This window comes from Eschrichtius robustus, chromosome 16 (assembly GCF_028021215.1).
Source record: "Eschrichtius robustus isolate mEscRob2 chromosome 16, mEscRob2.pri, whole genome shotgun sequence".
Taxonomy (NCBI): domain Eukaryota; kingdom Metazoa; phylum Chordata; class Mammalia; order Artiodactyla; family Eschrichtiidae; genus Eschrichtius; species Eschrichtius robustus.
Window position 1 is genome coordinate 52,240,450 of NC_090839.1, and position 19,550 is coordinate 52,259,999.

Consider the following 19,550-nt stretch of genomic DNA (forward strand, 5'->3'; position numbering starts at 1 on the left):
TTAGTAGAGACCGAGTCACAGCAGGATGCAGCCTGGGGGAGGGAGAAGGGGAGGGTCGTGGCAAAACCCCAGCCCCAGCCCCCCTCCCGGCGTCCCGGCGTCCAGCTGCTCCCCCCGAGGATGGGCAGATGGTGGTCTCCCGGAGGAAGCTCCTAACTGGAGCAAGATCTGAGGCAAGCAACGCCCCCGCTTTGTGGGTTCTCTACTTCAGGGGCGCCCTGGGCCTTGGAAAGGGGCGGCAGGGCTGGGGGGGGCTTCTACCCCAGGGAGAGGCCAGGCTGAACCAGCATCCTCCCTAGGGGATGGCACCTGGGTGCTCAGGGTCCTGCACTCCGGGCCCCCGGGCTTATGAGCTGCAGGAGACCCCCCAGGCCAGGAGGGCATCGCCTGGGCCAGGATGCCCCTCCCTGTGCCTCCGCCTGCTTGCCTTCAAATGGGGACAGAAATAGCACCATGTCACAGAGACCACGTCCAGGGGACCACACAACAGTGCCAGGATGGCTTCAGTGGCCCGTGGGCTGTGCCACCACCTGGAGCCCCACACTCAGAAGGCCTCATGCCCACTCACTGCTGTGCTGTCACCATTTTGGGATCTGTAGTAATTTTTTAACAAGGGGCCCTGCATTTTCAGTTTGTGCTGCCACCCGCCCCCACCCAGATTACACAGCGGATCATGGGTGCCTGTGGCGTTTCTTCCAGGCAGCAGGCCTGAGCCCCTGCAGGTAGGAAGCCCTGCGGGGAGTGTGGTGTGTTCCTTTCCCATGGCCTCTGGAAGGAGTTACCAAACTTTGTCATGTACCGACACGTTTATTACCCTATGGTTCTGGAGGTCACGTGTCTGACATGGGTCTCCTGGGCTAAAGTCAAGTGTCGGCAGGCTGTTTTCTTCCTGGCGGCTCCAGGGGAGAATGTGTTGCCTCACTTTTGCAGCCTCTGGAGGCACTGCGTTCCTGGGCTCCTGGCTCCTCTGCCATCTTCAAAGCCACGTGGTGCAGCTCTCTGGCCCTGCGGCCTTCTTCCCGGCTCCTCTGACCACAGCTGGGGAAGAGTCTGTGATTTTTAAGGATTCACATGATGACATTGGGCCCATCGGGTAACCCAGGGTAACCTCCCATCTCGTCACCAGAAGCACATCTGCGAAGCCCTGTAAACTGGCAGGATCACAGGTTCTGGGCATTAGGATGAGGACATCTTGGAGGGGCCATCCTTTTGCCCCCCACATATGTGATGGGGTGCAGGTGGGGAGCGGGGTCCCCAGTGCTGGAGTGAATTGAGCCGGGACAGGTGAGGGCCCTGAAGTGGGACCCAGGGATGGCACTGGGGGTCCCAGAGTCAGAGGACCTGGGTTTTTCCAGACCTGCCCCTGCCCTCCATACAGGGTGACCCCAGGCCTCCTGGGCCTTGTGAAGGGGCAGCCTGGGCTCCGATTCCTCCCTCCCCCACCCTGTGCTTGGCTGATAGGGACAGGTCCCCTCCCCCAAGGCCACCCTCCCAGGTGTGCAGTCCTCACAGGCTCAGCACAGGCCCCGTACACAGAAGTGTTGTCACTGTCATCCTTATGTGTATTTGTCACCGGGTCAAACGTGGAGCATGCACTTTTTGAGCCGCGGCTCCGGGCCTGGTGCTGGTGGGAAGGAGACAAGTCTGTGCCCCGCTCCCCAACCCTGTGCATCATCAGGCAGCTCCCCACCCGCCCCCGTGATTCAGTTTCCCCCCACCTAAGAGGGGGTGGCTGACCTAGAGTGTCTCAGAGGGACCCACAAGCGTGTGCTTAGGAGCCAGGCTGGGAGCTGGGGCAGGAAGGAGGGAGGGGCAGGAAAGTCCCAGCCCCTCCCAGAGGTCCTAATCAGCTCTGTCATCAGGCCCTGGCCGGACAGAGGACGGTTAGGAAGGGCAGCTAGGCAGCTGGTGCTGTGCCTGACTGATCTGTGACGGAGACCATGGGACCTGGAGACAGGTGGGGGGACAGGGACACTGGGCAGGGGGGCGAGCTGGCACAGAGACTGCAGTCACAGGGCCTGAGCTGTCTCCACTGGGCTCAGTCTGGGCCTCAAACTGTATTCTGTATTTCTTTTTTTTTAATGTAATTTTTTAGAATAAGTTTAGATTTATAGAAAAATTTCAAAGTCAGTGTAGATGCACCCATATACTCCTCATCCAAGCTCCTCTCTTGTTTCGTTTTGTTTTATTTGGTTGTGCTGGGTCTTAGTTGCAGCAGGCAGGCTCTTTAGTTGAAGCTCAAGGGCTCCTTAGTTGTGGCATGCGAACTCTTAGTTGTGGCATGCATGTGGGATCTAGTTGCCTGACAAAGGATCGAACCCAGGCCCCCTGGGAACGCGGAGTCTTAACCTCTCGAACACCAGGGAAGTCCCTTCCTCTCTTGTTAACATCTTCCTTTGGTATGAGTCACTTGTTATAATTATGAACCAATATGATGCACTATATTAACTAAAGTCCATAGTTTATTCACATTTACTTACTTTTCCCCTGGTGTCCTCTGTCTGTCCCAGGCCCCCAACCGGGCCCCACGTGACATTTAATTGTCTCGTCTCCCTGGTCCCCTCTGGGCTGGGACAGAGTCTCCAGGCTCATTTGGTGTATTTCCTGCCTCAGTCCCAGAATCAGTCCCAGCATCATTTCTCCGAGGAGACCAGTTCCCTTTACTGCAGGAGGACTTAGAGACCCAGATCCAGGCACAGAGTGTGCTCGTTACTCTTGGGGTGTCATTGCCCTCCGGCCCCCACGGCTGACAGAGCCAGGCTGTGTGTGTACTGACTGGTGTGTATCCTTGTAGCCGTGGTATCTTTATACGCATCCACCTGCATCTACGTGAAGCTACACTCGGCTTCAGACTCACGTCTCCACCTCGGATGCATCAGTGCAGGGGTCACTCCAGCCTCCACCCCTGCTGACTTGGAACCTCCCACCCAGGTGAGAAGTCGGCTCCCTCGGGTCCCCATCCCGTCCCTCAGCTGCTCACGTCCAGCCTGGACGGCAGTGTGGAGACTACTCCCTACACCCCATGGGAACTGACTTCATCAACAGAGTGCATGCCGTGTGCGGCCCCTTAGCCCTTAGTCTCACGGTCCCACTCAGTCCCAGGGTGACCCAGGCGGCACCTGGTGCCCAGGGAGGTGGTTCCAAACACTCGTGAACAGTGGGTTGTCCTGCCTTGTTTGCACTTGGGTCACAGGACTGCACCTCAGGATGTTCATCTCGCACCTGCGGGGGGACTTCTGGCTGTTTCCTGTTGGGGGCATGAACAGGGAGCTGCTGTGAACGGCGCTGTTCAAGTCTTTTTGTGGAGGTCTCAGCTCTCTTTGAATGTTTCCCTGAACAAGAGGATTCCAGGCCCCTCCCGTCACTTCTCCAGGGAGCCCAGCCCCTCGGGGGCAAATAGTGTTTAGAAACCGAACCTTGTGATGGGTGACGCTGAGGCTCTTGGGGTTTCCCGGGATATAGCTAGGGAATGCACACACGGGCTGACACGTGAGCACACACGGGCTCCCACACCTCACATCTACAGTTCAATATCTATATTGAAACCACCAGCTCTTCCCAGTCCCAGTTCCACACTGCGGGGTTTACTGCAATCCCCTCTCTGGCGGGTGAAACCCGGTTCCAGTCCCTAATCCCTCAATTTGTTTGGGTAGTGCCCACGTGTCACCATCTCCCATCTGTTACCCTCTCCCGAGCACAAGCCCTTTCGCTCAGCAGCACCCTCGCCTCTTCTCTGCAGCGTGACCCCCTCTTGGGCGAGCGCACTCCCACCTGGACCTGCCCGGCCCAGGCTTTGGACTGCACGGCTCAGAGGAAGGTGGGGCAGACTGTGGGCAGAGCCCGTGACGTTCCAGCATTTCAGAGGGTGTGTGGCAGCGTCTCCTTCCATCTGCACTTTCTCGATGAGTGAGCAGGTGTTTCTTGGTCGTGGTTCATCTTTAAGGAAGTGTCTACACAAGCTGTTGCCCATTTAAATCACGTTGGGCGTTGTCTCGGGGGTTGTAGGAGTTCTCTCCTCTCCCTCCTTTCTTTCTAAATCTGGATACAAGTCCTTTATCAGATACATGCATTACAGATATTTTTCTCCAGTTAGGGGATTGTACTTTCATTTTCTTAACAGTGTCACTCTAAGTTTAAGTTTTAAATTTTGGCAAAGTCCCATTTACCAATTTTTTGTTTCTTTTAGTCGTTTTTGAGTCCCCTCTGCCTTCCTCCAGGTCATGAGGATTTTCTGCTATGGTTTCTTCTGGGTGTTTTACAGTTTTAACGTCTACATTTAAGTGTAAGATCCATTTTGAATGAATTACAAGTCGAGCATCAAGACTCTTGTCTTTTCCCACACAGATGACACAGTTGTTCCAGAAACATTTGTTAAGAAGGCCACCTTTACTCTCTCTTGAAAACAAGTGACCATGTACATGTGGGTCTTTTTCTGGGCTACTGTTCTATCCATCTGTACATTACCCTCCATTAATACCACACTCTCATGGTTACTGCAGCTTTATTGTAAGTCACCAAGAGCTCAGCGTGCGATCCACACTGTGAGTCAGTGCCTGAGGTCCCATGTGTGGACTCGTATCTGGGTGACTCCACAGCACAGGGCTGCTGCCCCCCTTTCCCTACAGCCTGTCCCCTCCCCAAGAGCCTCCCCCGCTGTCCTGCAGAGACCACCAGCCAGGACTACCAGGCCCAGGGGGCAGCCCCAATTGGCCAGACATGCTGTGTCCCCACGGCCTGGGGAGGCCTGCCAGGAGAGCCCAGGCGTATGAGGCAGAGGATGGGGACTCCCTGACTCCCTGGCATCCTGGTCCTAACCCCACCCTGCCCCCAGGACAACCTGAAGGACCTCTGGTCGGCCAGTACCTGACTGCAGGTGGCGTGGTGAGCTGAGTGAGGGCTTTGGCCACCCTAACTGACCCACATCCCAGGCTCTCCTGCCCTCTCGCCCTCTGACTCTTGACCCATGACCCTCCCCAGCAGGGAGGGCGCAGAACACAGGCTGGGCCTGGAGGAAGAACCACTGCAGCAGCCCTGGGTCCGGCGCAGCTCAGCATCCTCTCCGCGTGGGAACTGAGGCCAAAGTCACACGTAGGAGAGTCTGCAGACACCAGAGCTCCAGGTCCAGCTGTCCACCCCCCACGCCCACGCGCAGGGCTGCCTGCTCCTCGGAGGTCCCAGGCCAGGGCCGCAGCTGCAGTCAGGCCTCCACTCTGCGACCGCGACCCGGTGGGCAGGTAAGGGGTGGCCGGACGGCGAGTACCTCCCGTCCCAGCATCTGTCCAGCCCCGCCCGGCAGGTGCTACGGTGCCTCTGCTTTTCAAGCCAGGCGCTCCCTCTGGTGGACACGCGGGGAACTGCAGGACTCCGGACGGAGCTGAGCTCGCAGCAGAAATAAACCCACTTTGCTTGTGGGTGACACGATCACATACATAGAAAAACAAAAATCTTCTGCAAACACCAGAATAAGTGAATTCAGCGAGGCTGTGAGGCACAAAATCAATATGCAGAAAATACTGTATTTCTAAATATCATCCACCAGTAATTGGAAAATAAAAAATGCAAAACTATTTCCTATAGAATTAAAAAAAACAAAACCCACTAATGATACATTTAAAGAAAGGTGTGCAAAGCCTCTACAACAAAAAGTACAAAACATCGCTGAGAGACATTTTAAGAGCCCTAAAGAGAGATGTGTCATGTTTCTGGATTGTTAAGATATCAATTCTATCCATTTTGATTTATAGCCTCATGCAATCCAAATCAATATGCCAGCAGCCTTACATCTTGCAGAGACTGACAGTCTGATTCTAAAGTTAATATGAAAATGGAAAGGACCTGGGATAGCCAAGAAAATTTAGAGGAAAAAGACAAAGATGGCTCACTCATCCTCTCCAACATCAAGACATACTCTAGAGCTGTAGTAACCAAGACCATGCATTAGGTAAGGATGCACACAAAGATAAAAGGAACAGAACAGAGTAGATATAGATCCAAGAACTGCAGGACCACTTGATTCACGACCACGATGTCACTGATATTGAATGGGGAACGGGTGGCCTTTTGGATCAATGGTGCTGGGCTGATAAGATAAGCGTGTGGGGAGAAGTGAAACTGGGGCCCCATTTACATCAGACACAAAACTTAATTCACAATGGGTTTTTGTGAAACGTGGGTGTTGACACAATGAAGCTTCTATACAAAACAGGAGAGTATCTTCAGTACCATGGAGTTCTTCTCACCCACAGAAGGGAGTCAGTTCCATATGCACACAACCACCTGGGTGGAACTCAGCATCGTTCCACTGAGCAGAGGACATCCACACGGCACGTGTGACCCTTCCATGTGCAGCGTTAGAACCAGCAAAACTAACCTACAGTGACAAAAATCATGATGGCGGCTGCCTCTGAGGGTGGAGGAGGGTCTTGACTAGAAGGAGATGTGAGGAAACCTTCCAGGTGATATGTCTTGTTTTGGGTGGTGGTCACACAGGTGTTACAATCGTCACACTTCATTGAACTGGAGTCTCACAGTCTGTGAATTCTGTTGTATATTAGTGTTATCTCAGAAAAATATGCATCTATAGACTTTCGGTTTCTGCTCTGACACATAAAGAGCTTGGAAGTCATGATTTCCATCCTCACAACAAGAAAGTGAAGAACAAACTGAAGGCCAAGTGAAGTCCCATGGGAGAATCCAGGTCACAGGGCAAACCTCTGTCCCCAAACTGGACAGGCAGATGATTACAGAGACGCTCCCACTGAGCAGAAGCTGCAGAGCCTGAGAACACGTGCAAAGTGGCTGCTGGACACTGAGCCTGGGAGATTGGGCGTTAAAACCTCCTGGGGCACCAGTCCTGGGCGTGCTTACACTTTGATGAGAGTTTCCTCCAGGAGCTGAACCAGGCTCTCAGGGAGAGGATCCAAGAAAAAAGCCTTCAAAAATAAACTAATTAATTAATTAATTTAAAAAAGAAAGTGGAAGGGTGGTCGCCAGGGGCTGGGGGAGGGGGATGGGCAGTTAGTATTTAATGGGACAGAGTTGCAGTTTTACAAGATGAAAAGAGTGCTGGAGAGGATGGTGGGGATGGTTGTCCAACAACATGAATGTATTTATTACCACTGAACCGGACACTTAGAAATGGCTGAGGTGGTAAATTTTATGTTATATGTATTGAACCACAATTTTAAAAATAGGAAAAAAGTGCCTACTTCCAAGTATTGTCAAATAATTAAAGTATGTTTTCTTTCACAGTTTGAAGAAAATGCCAGTGTCTGAGGCAAATTGCTGAAGGAGAGCCGGATGCTGGAGTGACCCCAGCCTGTGGGCATCTGAGTCACCTGCGGGGGGCTGCGAAGGGCAGTGAGTCCTGGGGGTGGTCGGGGGCCGGCACTGTCTTCCCCTCTAGCTGCCTGGGGCCTCCCAGCGAGTGGGAAGCAGGACTCACCTGGAGAAGCAGTGGGCGGCAGTCAGCACCCACCGGTGGCTGACGAGGCTGCCTCCGCAGACATGCTGTCCCTACTCTCTCAGGCTGACCTGCCAGGGCCACTGCCAGGGGGACGCCACCATGCCCCCAATGATGTGGACCTCTGGGACAAAGCCGATCACTGGTGGAAAGATGGGTGGAAATGGCCCGAGGGTCACGGGTTAGCCCAGCAAGCCCCCCAGGTGGACCCCCTGTGAGAACAGGGCCCAGGAGTGGGGCCCAAGGGTTGGCTCCCCTCCCACCTTCACCTCTAGATTCTGTCAAGATTGTGAACCCCAAACAGCTGCCCCGTGGAACTTTCCATGGTGATGGACGTGCTCGGTACCTGAAATGTGCTTGTGTGACTAAATTTTTAATTTAATGTTAATTAATTTAGATGCAAATGGTCCCCATGGGTGGTGGATGGCTCTCAGGTTGGAGACTGGGGAGGCCTCAGTCCCCCTGCTGGGACGAGAGGCAGGGTCCCCTGGCTGTTGTTCTTAGGTTTAGGTGAGAGAAGGCCCGGGAAAGCTCGAGCACGTGGGGGGTTAGAAAGTCTTGGTCCCCGTTCTGGGTCTCAGTTTGCTCCTGAGCTGTGCACAAATGAGCTGCCTTGGGGAAGGACTTTGAAAGTTATAAAAGGCACAGGACTGTGAGGATTCTCACACAGACCCACAGGGCGCAGGGAGCAGGTCACAGTGCTTCAAGACCTGGTTGGTTTGGATGCAATCCTACCCCTGTCTCTTGGGGGACAGAGCTGGGCAGAAAACGCCAGGACAATTTGAGGGCCCAGGATGGACCTCAGAGCGAGGGGGACACAGGTGACTGGCCCCTGCCTCCCGACCAGAGAATACCCGACACGGAGGGACCACAGACTGTCCAGGGGGCCGGGGCTTGGGTTCTAGGGCAGCCGGACGCCCTGCCTCGGGACTCACCCCTTTCTCCCAGGAGAGGAAACACGAGGATCGCCAGAGGCAGCCACATCTGCAGGTGGAGGAAGGTGGAGGATGCTGAGCTCCAGCACGGCGGGGCGGAGGGGGGCGCGGCAAGAGCGGCCTCCAGAGCTTTCCCCACGGCCATGGCCACGGCTGGGAAGTGCTGCTTCCAGGGCTGGGGCACCTTTGCTCACATCCCCCCGCTGGAAAGACCAGGGTTGCTGGAGAACCTGGCTCAGAGACGGCTTTGGCCCGGGGACCTGCCCGTGGGGACCACAGCACCCCAGTCCCAGAAAGGACCACAAGAGAAGGCCTGCCCTCCTGCCCTCCAGGGACCCCCTCACCTGGAGGGACGTCTGCCGAGGGCCCAGCGGGGACTGCACGTTCTCCTTGTGCCCTGGCGCCATCTGACACAGGGTTTGGGGCTCGGGGGTCTGGTTCTCCACGTGCCAGCAGCCTGCAGCCAGGGTGATCAGCTGATCCCGGACGAGCCCAGGGCACTCTTCACTCCTTCCCTGCCCAGCCCGGCATCGCCTCCCCCACCCCTACCCCCTGGGCCCTGCGCAGGCTGAGAGCACTGTCTGGTGGACCCCACCGGCCCCACCCAGCAGGGGGGTAAATCTCTCCTGGTCTGGGCTTACCTCCCATCAGGCCTGAGCCCTGTCCCCTCTGCCAGGAGTGACCACAGGGTCCCCCGAGCATGAGTCACTGCCTGGGCCCTCTGGGCTTCCTCCTCTGGAAACTCTGGCCTCCAGTCTGTGGCCGGGAGCCCCAGGGTGATGGCCCTGTGCTCACCCCTGCCCCTCACATCCAAACCCCTCCGGAGTAGCACTTCCTGAGGCCTGGGCTACGGCTGGAGAGGCTCCCAGCCCGGTTGTGTCCCCTCGTCCTGCCCTCCCCGGGAAGAGGGCCTGGTCCATCGCTGGCCACCCCGACCCCGGCTCTAGGCTCAGGGACACAGCTGCCTGAGGGAGGGACCTTACCTGGGGATCAGGCTTCAGGGAACCAGGTGGGAATTCAGGGGAGAATCCCAGGCCTTAGGTGACCTTAAGTGTCTGCCCGGTCCAGGTGCTGAGCAAACCGGAGGAGGGATGGGAGTTCCGGGAGTGCCTGGCCCAGGAGCTGTGTCCCTGTTGACTCTGGCAAGTGCCCACGACACTGCAGCCTCCCTTATCTCTGGGCCCCTCAGCCAGTCACTCCCCTGCCTGCACCTGTCCTTGTGGCCCTTCAGCCTCGCTGGTGGAGGAGTGGTCGGAGGTGCTTAGAGCAGAGGCCTCAGCCCCAGGCTGAGCGGGAGGAGGATCACCTGCTGCCTACGCTGTGAGGCGCTGCTCCTTCCCAGAGCAGCTGGGCGGGCATCACTCCGTCCAGGCTTAGGCTGTGCCAGGAGCACGGGCCTTGCTGGGCCGTCTGGCTGGGCCTTGCCAAGCTGCCCTTTAAATGCAGCGGACATGTGCCAGGGATTTTTGTTTTTGCCGGTGTGTTTCTACAGGGCCTGCTCACCCATGAGGGAGGACTCGGCCATTCCCACTCCTACCTAGAAACTCACTCATTCATTAATTCACTCATTCATTCACTTATGTAAAAATCTTTCTAGGTCTGCTGGATTCCTGGACAATTACAGAAACATAGGCCAAAAACAGAGCCCTCACGAGGCCCAGGCCAGCATTACTTTGGACAGTGGGCAAGGCTGGGTAGGGGAGTGACCTGTGCCTCGGGCCGGCTGCCCCCACCCCTGCCAAGGGGGTGAGAAGAGGTGAAGGCTGAGGACCACGTCTGCTAGTACTGGCGGCTCCTCCAGGGCAGCCGTGGGGCCTGCTCTGGGACATCCCAAGAAAGCACACCCACCTTTGGCCTCTTCTTCCCACTCCTTGGATCTTATTCCCACCCCACCCCCACTCCCAGGGTCCAAGCGTCACCTCTATTGAGACAACTCCCTGATTCTTTGCTCACCTCCAGCCCCACAGGCAGCTGCCCAGACATCTAGAACTCATTCCCACCCAGAGAAGCACCCTGGGAGAGTCAGTGTCTCTTACCTGAATGGTATCCAGGGGAGCAAACATCTGCCCAGAGGAGAAGAGACATTCACATCACATCAGGGTTACAGTCACGTGACAACTGGTTAATCCAGAGAACAGACCCTGCATCACAAGAGAAGTGAGTGGACGGATGGATGGATGGATGGGTAGATAGGTGGATGGGTGGGTGTCTGGGTGGGTGGATTTAATCCTCTGACTTGGATAAATTCCCTTTGGAACCACCCACAGTATCACGTGGTGAACTCCGGGGCAGGAGGACAGAGCTGGGGGCTGTGGCCCCAAAGTGGAGCTGACAAAGAGATCCTTACTGTTCCCTTCTAAGGCTGGAAGGACATTGGTCCCAGCTCAGCCCTCTGCACATCAGGGCTTGGGGACACCCTTCCCCCGGAAAGCCAAGTCAGTCCCACCCCACAAAGACTCTGGCTGTACTCTGGTCACTCCTCGTGGCCTTTAATCAGGTGGAGGCCTGGGGCCCCTCTCACCTGCCCGCCCCCAGCATCTTCCCCACTGCATCCTCCAGGGGTCAGGGGAGCCCTGGACACTGAAAGGCCAGAAGAGCAGGTCAAGAGTGGGGGCAAGGACTTCCCTGGTAACGTAGTGGTTAAGAATCCGCCTGCCAATGCAGGGGACACCGGTTCGATCCCTGGTCTGGGAAGATCCCACATGCCACGGAGCGACTAAGCCCGTGCGCCACAACTACTGAGCCTGCGCTCTAGAGCCCGTGAGCCACAACTACTGAGCCCATGTGCCACAACTACTGACCCCACGTGCCACAACTACTGAAGCCCATATGCCTAGAGCCCGTGATCCACAATACGAGAAGCCACCACAATGAGGAGCACGCACACCACAACAAAGAGTAGCCCCCGCTCACCACAACTAGAGAAAGCCCGTGCGCAGCAACGAAGACCCAACGCAGCCAAAAATAAAATAAATTAAATTAAATAAATAAATTTTTAAAAAAAAGAGTGGGGCCGAAACAGTGGGCTCTGGGAGGAGGAAGATGCCAGCTCCTCCAGGCTGACCCAGCAGGGCTGGGTCAGGGACACCTCTGGATTTGCAGCCTGATCCAGGGCACTAGGTCCGATGCAAGCGTGGCCTCCAGAATGTCACGCAGGGCATAGCCAGAGTCCCAGCTGAGCACCCCACCAAGTGCCAGGAACCTCTCACCCTGCAGACCAGAGACCTCGGGGTCACCCTGAGGCAGGAAGGCAGGCTGGGCGGGGACCGGATGGGACTTGTGCAGCAGGAGTCCCAGCCTCACTCCCAGCACAGAGTGCATCGCCCTGGATGATCTCCCTGTGGCCATAGTGGTGCCCAGAGATGCTGTGTGATAGCTGGTCGCAGCCGGCTTCTCCGCCACCTGCTACAGGTGGCAGGGGAGAAGAGACCAGAGGCTGCCAGCAGCGCGTACACGCCGCCTGTCCGTTACCTAACAGGCCCAGTCCCGGGGCGTAGCCAGCAGGCCCCGGGAGGGAGGATAGACTGCTACACTCCCTGCCTGGACGGCGGCCGAGGGGACCCCAGGATGCAGGAGGGCCCCCGTCTACCTCTAAATTCCTAAAACTCTACCAAGGGGTTCTGTCTTTAGTTGGAAGAACCAGAAAGAAAATGGAGCAGTGAATGTTGTTTGGTTTCATGTGGTCAGTGCTGGTCTACATTTCACAGTGGGGACAGGGAGGCTGCTTAGGAAGTTTGGCTGCAGGAGAGGGGATGGCGGCCCGAGGCAGCCTGCTCCGGTCACTGCCAGCGTCCTCAGCTGTGCCTCCCGTGGGACAAGCTGAGAGGAGGGCATGGGTCACAGTCATGGGGGGTAGGGAGGATTTTTCCAAGTGTGTGAGCCTCTCCTCACCCAGCCCGGCCTACCTGAATCCCCCAGGGGCACTGCAGACGGAGCTTCAACCTTGAAGATTCGGACAAGCCCCTCCTCGCCGACAGAAAGAGTCCAATGTTATTAATATTCTCTCCTTACAGTGAAAATACCTTTTTCTCCATTCTCGGTGCACAATACAAGTTTATCATAAAAGTCTAGTAATACAGCAAATTCTAAGGACTTTTTCAACTTCTCACTCAGGGTACCTCTCCCATCAGGCACCCGCCCACAGGGTTCCTTTGGGGATTTTGTACATCCCTCTACAACACGGCCTTCCATACTGCATTCCAACTCCTTGGTGCACGTCCACCTCCCCTCCCCTGAGATCAAGGAAGGCAAAATTTATTCCCCTGTAGCCAGGACATGGCACCCACTGACATTGGTGGAATGAATGAATATATGTATGAATGAGATCCTGGGGATGACTATGAGCTGTCTGTGCAACCACCAACACCCTCACTTGGTGACGGCACGCACTGCACACAGAACAAGTTAGGGGATGGTGGCCCAGGGTTGAGGAAGGGTCTCCAACCACCTCATCCACCCATACTCCCCCTGGCCGAGCCCAAGTCCCCAGCACTCCAGGATTCCAAATGGGAGAGCTGAGCTCACCGGCTCTGCAGCCACACCCACCTCAAAGACCAAACTGTTTACCCAGACTGTTTAATGAGACAAACGCAGTCTCTCAGCACCCCAACCCCCCAGGACCTGCACCCTGCCTCTCCCCACCATTAGGGAAGCATGGGGCCCCACAGGGCAGGAGAGGGAAGGGCTGAGCACGGGGAAGGAAGGGAGGAGGTGTGGGATGAGGAGCTTGGCATCGGGGACATGATGTGGCAGAAAACCTGGATCCTGCGCTGACCGGCAGCCCGGCCCAGGCCTGGGGCTCCCCAGTGCCTACGGACTTGCTGCCAGATCCAGGCCACAGGGCTCTGGACATTGTTGAAGACAGAGACATCTCAATCATGGAGCCATTGATGCCCCAGGTGACCACACCCATCTGGACCAGGTGCCTCTCTTCCTGCAGGGGCCCCCCTTCGGGGACAGGGGACAGTCACATGACACTCAGGCCTGACAAACACTTCCAAAGAGGGCCCCTCAGAACCACAGACCACTCAGGAAGTGGAGACCAGCCCACCCAAAAGGGTTTCAGCGGCAAGGAACTTTAAAAGGTAAATGTTCATTGCAAGCATCATGCTCAGTGAAGGAAGCCAGACACAAAAGGCCACACAGTGTGTGACTCTTTGGGGATTCACGAAAACTTGAGATGGAATATTACAACCTCTGTAGTTAGAATTTACTTCTCACAGACTCCCCTTACTCTCAATTCAGTGACATTTGACAAGACTTACAAGCAACCGGGCATGTCTAAACTTGGTAAAGAATTTTGTTCTCTTTGCTCATGACCAAGACCTCTCTGTCCAGAAGGCAACTTGGTCTTTTTCATCTTAAAATCAGATGCAAAACAGAAGATGCTGGCGGGAAATGAGTACTGAACAGAGCTAGTCTAGCACTTTGAATCTCAAGGTTTCTGTATGTCGACAGAAATAATCAATAAATGATCTATAATAGGAATAGAGGAGAGTTTTATTTGAGTCAAACTGAGAACTATAACCCAGGAGACCGCTGTCAGTAGCTCTTAGGAACTGCTCCAGAGAAGCAGGGTTTTCAGCACAGTTTTGTCTTGACAGAACAAAGAACATCAAACAAATCAGGGATACATTCCTTCAAGTTTCAAAAAAAAAAAAAACAACAGACCAGCAGGTATGCAGCGAGTCAGCAGGGCCTTGGAACCTGGGAAGGGAGACTTTTCATGGAAGGAGGACCAGCACTGGTGTCCCACGAAGAGAGGTATTTAATCTTTATTTTTATCATGGACATTCTTTACTTCTGGTCAATGGGCACTTTTCTTTAATAATTAAAGCAGATGTATAACGTATGTTTGATGGGCACAAACAGGCTGTTTTAGGTTAGCATAAAATTTGAGTTCAATCACATATGAGGGGACAAGGGGGGCCCCTCGCCTGCCTGGTTCTTTTCTGCTCACACACGTTTTCAACAAGTAGGGTCAGGTTTGGGCACTGTGGTTTTAGGGAGCTCCCCAATCTCGTTCATCCTCAGGCCCTGGCTCTGCACCCCTTGTGCCCAGCAGGCTGGCCCCACAGCCGGATGCCCTTCACAGGCCCCCAGAACAAGGCAAGAGGCACCGGAACAGGCCATGAGCCCAGTGCCCGCAGGCGCCCGGTGGGACCTGTCACAGGTACAGCTGGACAAAGCCTGGAAATGCAAACAGGGTCCTACCCATCATGGAGGCATTTGGGGAGGAGACCCGGCAGCTGGGGGAGACCACCCCACTGGATGTTTCCTGTTTGAGTCGGTTCTTGGAATTATGTAAAATGGAGCAGCTATGTCATGGCTACAGTCTGGTTATCATGTAGTTAACGTTTTTTTTTTTTTCCAGCCTTGCCACACAGCTTGCAGGACCTGTGAGGAGCTTGCAGCTCCTCGACCAGGGATCGAACCTGGGCCCCTGCAGTGGAAGCACAGAGTCCTAACCACTGGACCACCAGGGAATTCCTGCAGGTAGCTTTTTTTTTATTTGGTGGGAATTTCAGTATCTACAAAACAGCTCAAAGAATATGGCTCAGAATATTATCTGTGGCCCTTGAGAAGACACTAAATGTCCTTGACTTTGTTCAATAGTTAAACTATTATTTTTTTGTCTTGTTTGACTGTTTTCCTTTGTTTCTGCATTTTTCTCATTTCTCTGATTAAATTTATTCTTTGGCTAAAGTTTTCCTACAGACAAGAGGCAGGCGGAAGACATGGGGAGGGGGAGTGGCCTGTGCTGGGAAGGCCCCAGAGGGTCCCGTGCCATTACAACAGTGCTGTAACTCGGGGTTTCCAGAAGCTGGGGGACGGACGCCACCTCCCTGGATGTTCACATCTTAAGGAGAGACTCCCAGGTCCTTGAGAAAGACTCTCCGGGGTCACAGACGTGACAAGAGGCCTGTCTAGTCTTCAGAAGGGTTAGTAGCCATTTCAAAGAGAGGAGGGTGTTTACCCATCTTCTAAGTAAATGATCCGAGGAAAGGGAGGGGGGATCTCTCCCCTTATTTTCTTTTTTTAAAAATTTATTTATTTTATTTATTTATTTTTGGCTGTGTTGGATCTTTGTTGCTGCGTACGGGCTTTCTCTAGTTGTGCCGAGCGGGGGCTACTCTTGGCTGCGGTGCGCAGGCTTCTCATTGCGGTGGCTTCTCTTATTGCAGAGCATGGGCTCTAGGTGCACAGACTTCAGTAGTTGTGGCATTCGGGCTCAGTAGTTGTGGCTCACGGGTTTAGTCGCTCTGCGGCATGTAAGATCTTCCCGGACCAGGGATCGAACTCGTGTCCCCTGCATTGGCAGGCAGATTCTTAACCATTGCGCCACCAGGGAAACCCTCTCCCCTTATTTTCTTTTTAATTTAATTAATTTATTTATTTACTTTTGGCTGCCTTGGGTCTTTGTTGCTGCGCGTGGGCTTTCTATAGTTGCGGCGAGCAGGGGCTACTCTTCATTGTGGTGCGTGGGCTTCTCATTGCAGTGGCTTCTCTTGTTGTGGAGCACGGGCTCTAGAGTGCAGGCTCAGTAGCTATGGCGCACAGGCTTAGTTGTTCCGCGGCATGTGGGATCTTCCCGGACCAGGACTCGAACCCCTGTCCCCTGCATTGGTAGGCAGATTCTTAACCACTGTGCCACCAGGGAAGTCCTCCCCTTATTTTCAACAGGGGAATTAAGCCTTTTATTTTAATCTTATTTGTCCTTAGAACACACACACTCACAAGTATTGGGTGCTTTCTGTGAAGAATTCCACAGGGAGGGAACAATACACTGGATACCACAGTGTCCACCAGGAGCTGAGGAAATCTTGTCTTGCTGTGATGGCTCTTTACTTTGTTGTTTTGGGTTTTTTAAATTTTTTTAATTGAAGTAGGGTTGATTTACAATGTTGTGTTCGTTTCAGGTGTACAGCAGAGTGATTCAGTTACATATATGTATATATTCTTTTTCATATTCTTTCCCATTATAGGTTATTAAAAGATATTGAATCTAGTTCCCTATGCTCTACAGTGGATCCTTGTTGGTTGTCTATTTTATGTATAGTAGTGTGTATCTGTTAATCCCAAACTCCTAACTTATCCCTTCTCCTCCCCTTTCCCCTTTGGTCACCATAAGTTTGTTTTCTAAGTCTGTGAGTCTGTTTCTGTTTTGTAAATAAGTTCATTTGTATCATATTTTAGATTTCACATATAAGTGATATCATATGAAATTTGTCTTTCTCCCACTTACTTCATTTAGTATGATAATCTTAGTATGATAATCATGTTGCTGCAAATGACGTTATTTCATTCTTTTTTATGGCTGAGTAGTATTCTATTGTATATATACCACATCTTCTTTATCCATCATCTGTCGATGGACATTTAGGTACAATTCCATGTCTTGGCAATTTTAAATAGTGCTTCTATGAACATTGGGGTGCATGTATCTTTTCCAATTATAGTTTTTTCTGTATGCATGCCCAGGATGGGATTGCGGGATCATATGGCAACTCTATTTTTAGGTTTTTAAGGAAACTCCATACTGTTCTCCACAGTGGCTGCACCAGTTTACATTCCCACCAACAGGGTGGCAGGGTTCCCTTTTCTCCACACCCTCTCCTGTGTTTGTCGTTTGTAGACTTTGTGGTGATGGCCATCTGACAGGGCATCTCTGCCTTGAATATGCTGCAGAGGAGCCGCGCAGCGCTCTCACTGTAGGGCACGCGGCTTCACTCGCTTGGTGTTTTCAGTGGGTGACGCCTCGGCATCCGCGTGCCCAACCCTGTCCCCGTTCACGCACGTCTGCGTCTGCAGTGACACCAGCATCGCCTCTTTCCGCGTCTGCCTGCAGTAGCCTGGACGGTAACAGGGCCACCCTCAACTCAGTCATTCATCTCAAACCTCAGGTTGTGTCCAGATTCTGCTACCACGAACATGCACAGGGTGTTTCCGTTTGAATCAAGTGCTGACAGGGCCGATTTCCCACCTCACACCCCCGAGGGCTGGCGGCCTGGCTCTGGAGCCTCACGCCCTCCAGCACCCGCCCTGCGGAGTGGTGGGACCTGTCATTGGCCTGAGAATGTCTGTATCCCTCGTTCTCCCACCTCTGGGTACCATCTTCTCAATCTTTACCCATCTGGGCTGCAAAATGGTCCCTTCTGGATGCTTTAAAGAGCACTTCCTGGGGACGGGGCTGGGGGACCAGTTTTCTAATGCTCACATTCTGTCCCTTATTCTGCGAAACCCCCTCAGTGTTTGTGGTCCGTCTCTGGGGCTGAGACTCGTGGCCTGTTCATGGCAGCATGTGGCACCACGTGGCCTGGGCTTGGAACCCCCATCACTACCTGTCCTCACCCTGCCCTCAGCCTAAAAGGACCTCAGATCCCTGTTCCCCCCCATAAATCCCGTCCAGACGACAGGAACCAGCTCAAAACTCGGCTCTCATCAAATGTGCCTGGTGAGACCAGGGGCACGTGACCCACCTTCTTCTCCATCCTCAAGGACGGAGCCCCATGTCAGCCACGCAGTCTACAGGTGAAGACTCATCCCAGCAGAGACTCTCACACCCTGGCCCTGCTGTCGGTGCAGCCGGCTCACCTTCCAGAACCTGCACAGCAAGACGGGATATCGGGCAGTTCCACCCACTGATGGGCTGGCTCCCTGGTCCCTCGGAAGGAATAACTCGGAGCCATATGTTCTCCTGGTTCCCGAAGAGCCTCGGTTGCCCATAGTGGGAACACTCTCCACACATGTGTCACCAGCCGTTGTCTCCTCCCCGCCACAGTTCCCTTCCTTTCCACGTGGTGCCTCCTCTGAATCTTCGTCTCAGGGCAGAACTGAAAAAAAAGACAGCAGGCAGCATCCTCCAGGGGCAGGGCTGGGCCCGGTGAGTCAGGCAGTTGGGGGGTCCCGACTATGTCTAACATTCTGAGAAGTCATAGATCATTTAAAAGAACACAAACCAGATGTTGTGCCAGATCATTTGACAGCAAGTGGTGAAGAAAACATTTAGAAGCAATCGAAGGGCCATTTGAGGATGAGGGCAACATAAGCATATTCTCAGAAACACCACATCCCAAACCTTTGAACCAGTTTCAATAAAGCTCTCATAAAAGGCAAGTGTCCCAAGAGAGATATTTGGCAAAGGAAATCAAACCTCATCATCAAGCCTACTGTTATCTTGCTAAAATAGATCATGTCAGAGAGAAAGAGAAGAGAGAACCACAGTAACCCAGAATTAACAGTCTAGATGATATCAAGATGCCAGATTCGAGGGGATGTGAGCCCAGGAGATGTGAGCAGCTGATAAATGTCTTCTCTTATTGAGGTTACGTACAGATGTCTGTTCTAGAAGAAAGGGGAGAAGGAGGAAAAGACACAAATATTGGAACAGTATAAATGAGTAAATTAAGGTGGGAGAAACCAGTCTGACCATATCAGTGATTATATAAATGCAACAACAGTGAAGTCAACAGTTAAAACACCACTGTTGAAGGTGGGTATCAGAAACACATGCGGATGTACACGGTTTACAAGAGAGAAGCAAATGTGGAAAGTAAAAGGATGGAAAAAGATATTACAAGCAAATACTAGCCAAAGGATAGCATGATTCATAAAAAGAAAATTTGGGATAAATTGACTTCACCACAATTTAGAACCTATGTTCCTCAAAAATCACTCCTAAGAAAATGGGAGGAGGAGTCACAGGGAGAAAATAATTGCAAAGCATAAAATACTTGTAACCAGAACATATAAAGAATTCCCCAAATACCATCGTGAGAAAACAAAAACCCAATTAGAGAGATTGTTCAAAAGATGTAAACAGTTTGCAAGAGAAGCTATGAGGATGGCAAATAAGCACATGAAAATGCTCAATGGCCTTAGTCATTAGGAAAGTGCAAATTAAAATAAAAGCAAACCCCTTAAAATGGCATTTTAATGCCATTGACAAAGCCAAGGGCTAGTGAGGATGAAGCAAAACACAGGCTTTCTGTGAACGAGGGAAATGGAAGCACATTCCCATGAAAACCTATATAAAAGGTTCAGGTTGGCTTTATGCATAATCACCAAAAACCTGAAACAATACCAATGTCCTAAACCGGTAAATTCAGGTGAAAAAAAAAGAAAGCAAGAAACTTCAAGTAAAAATAAATGAG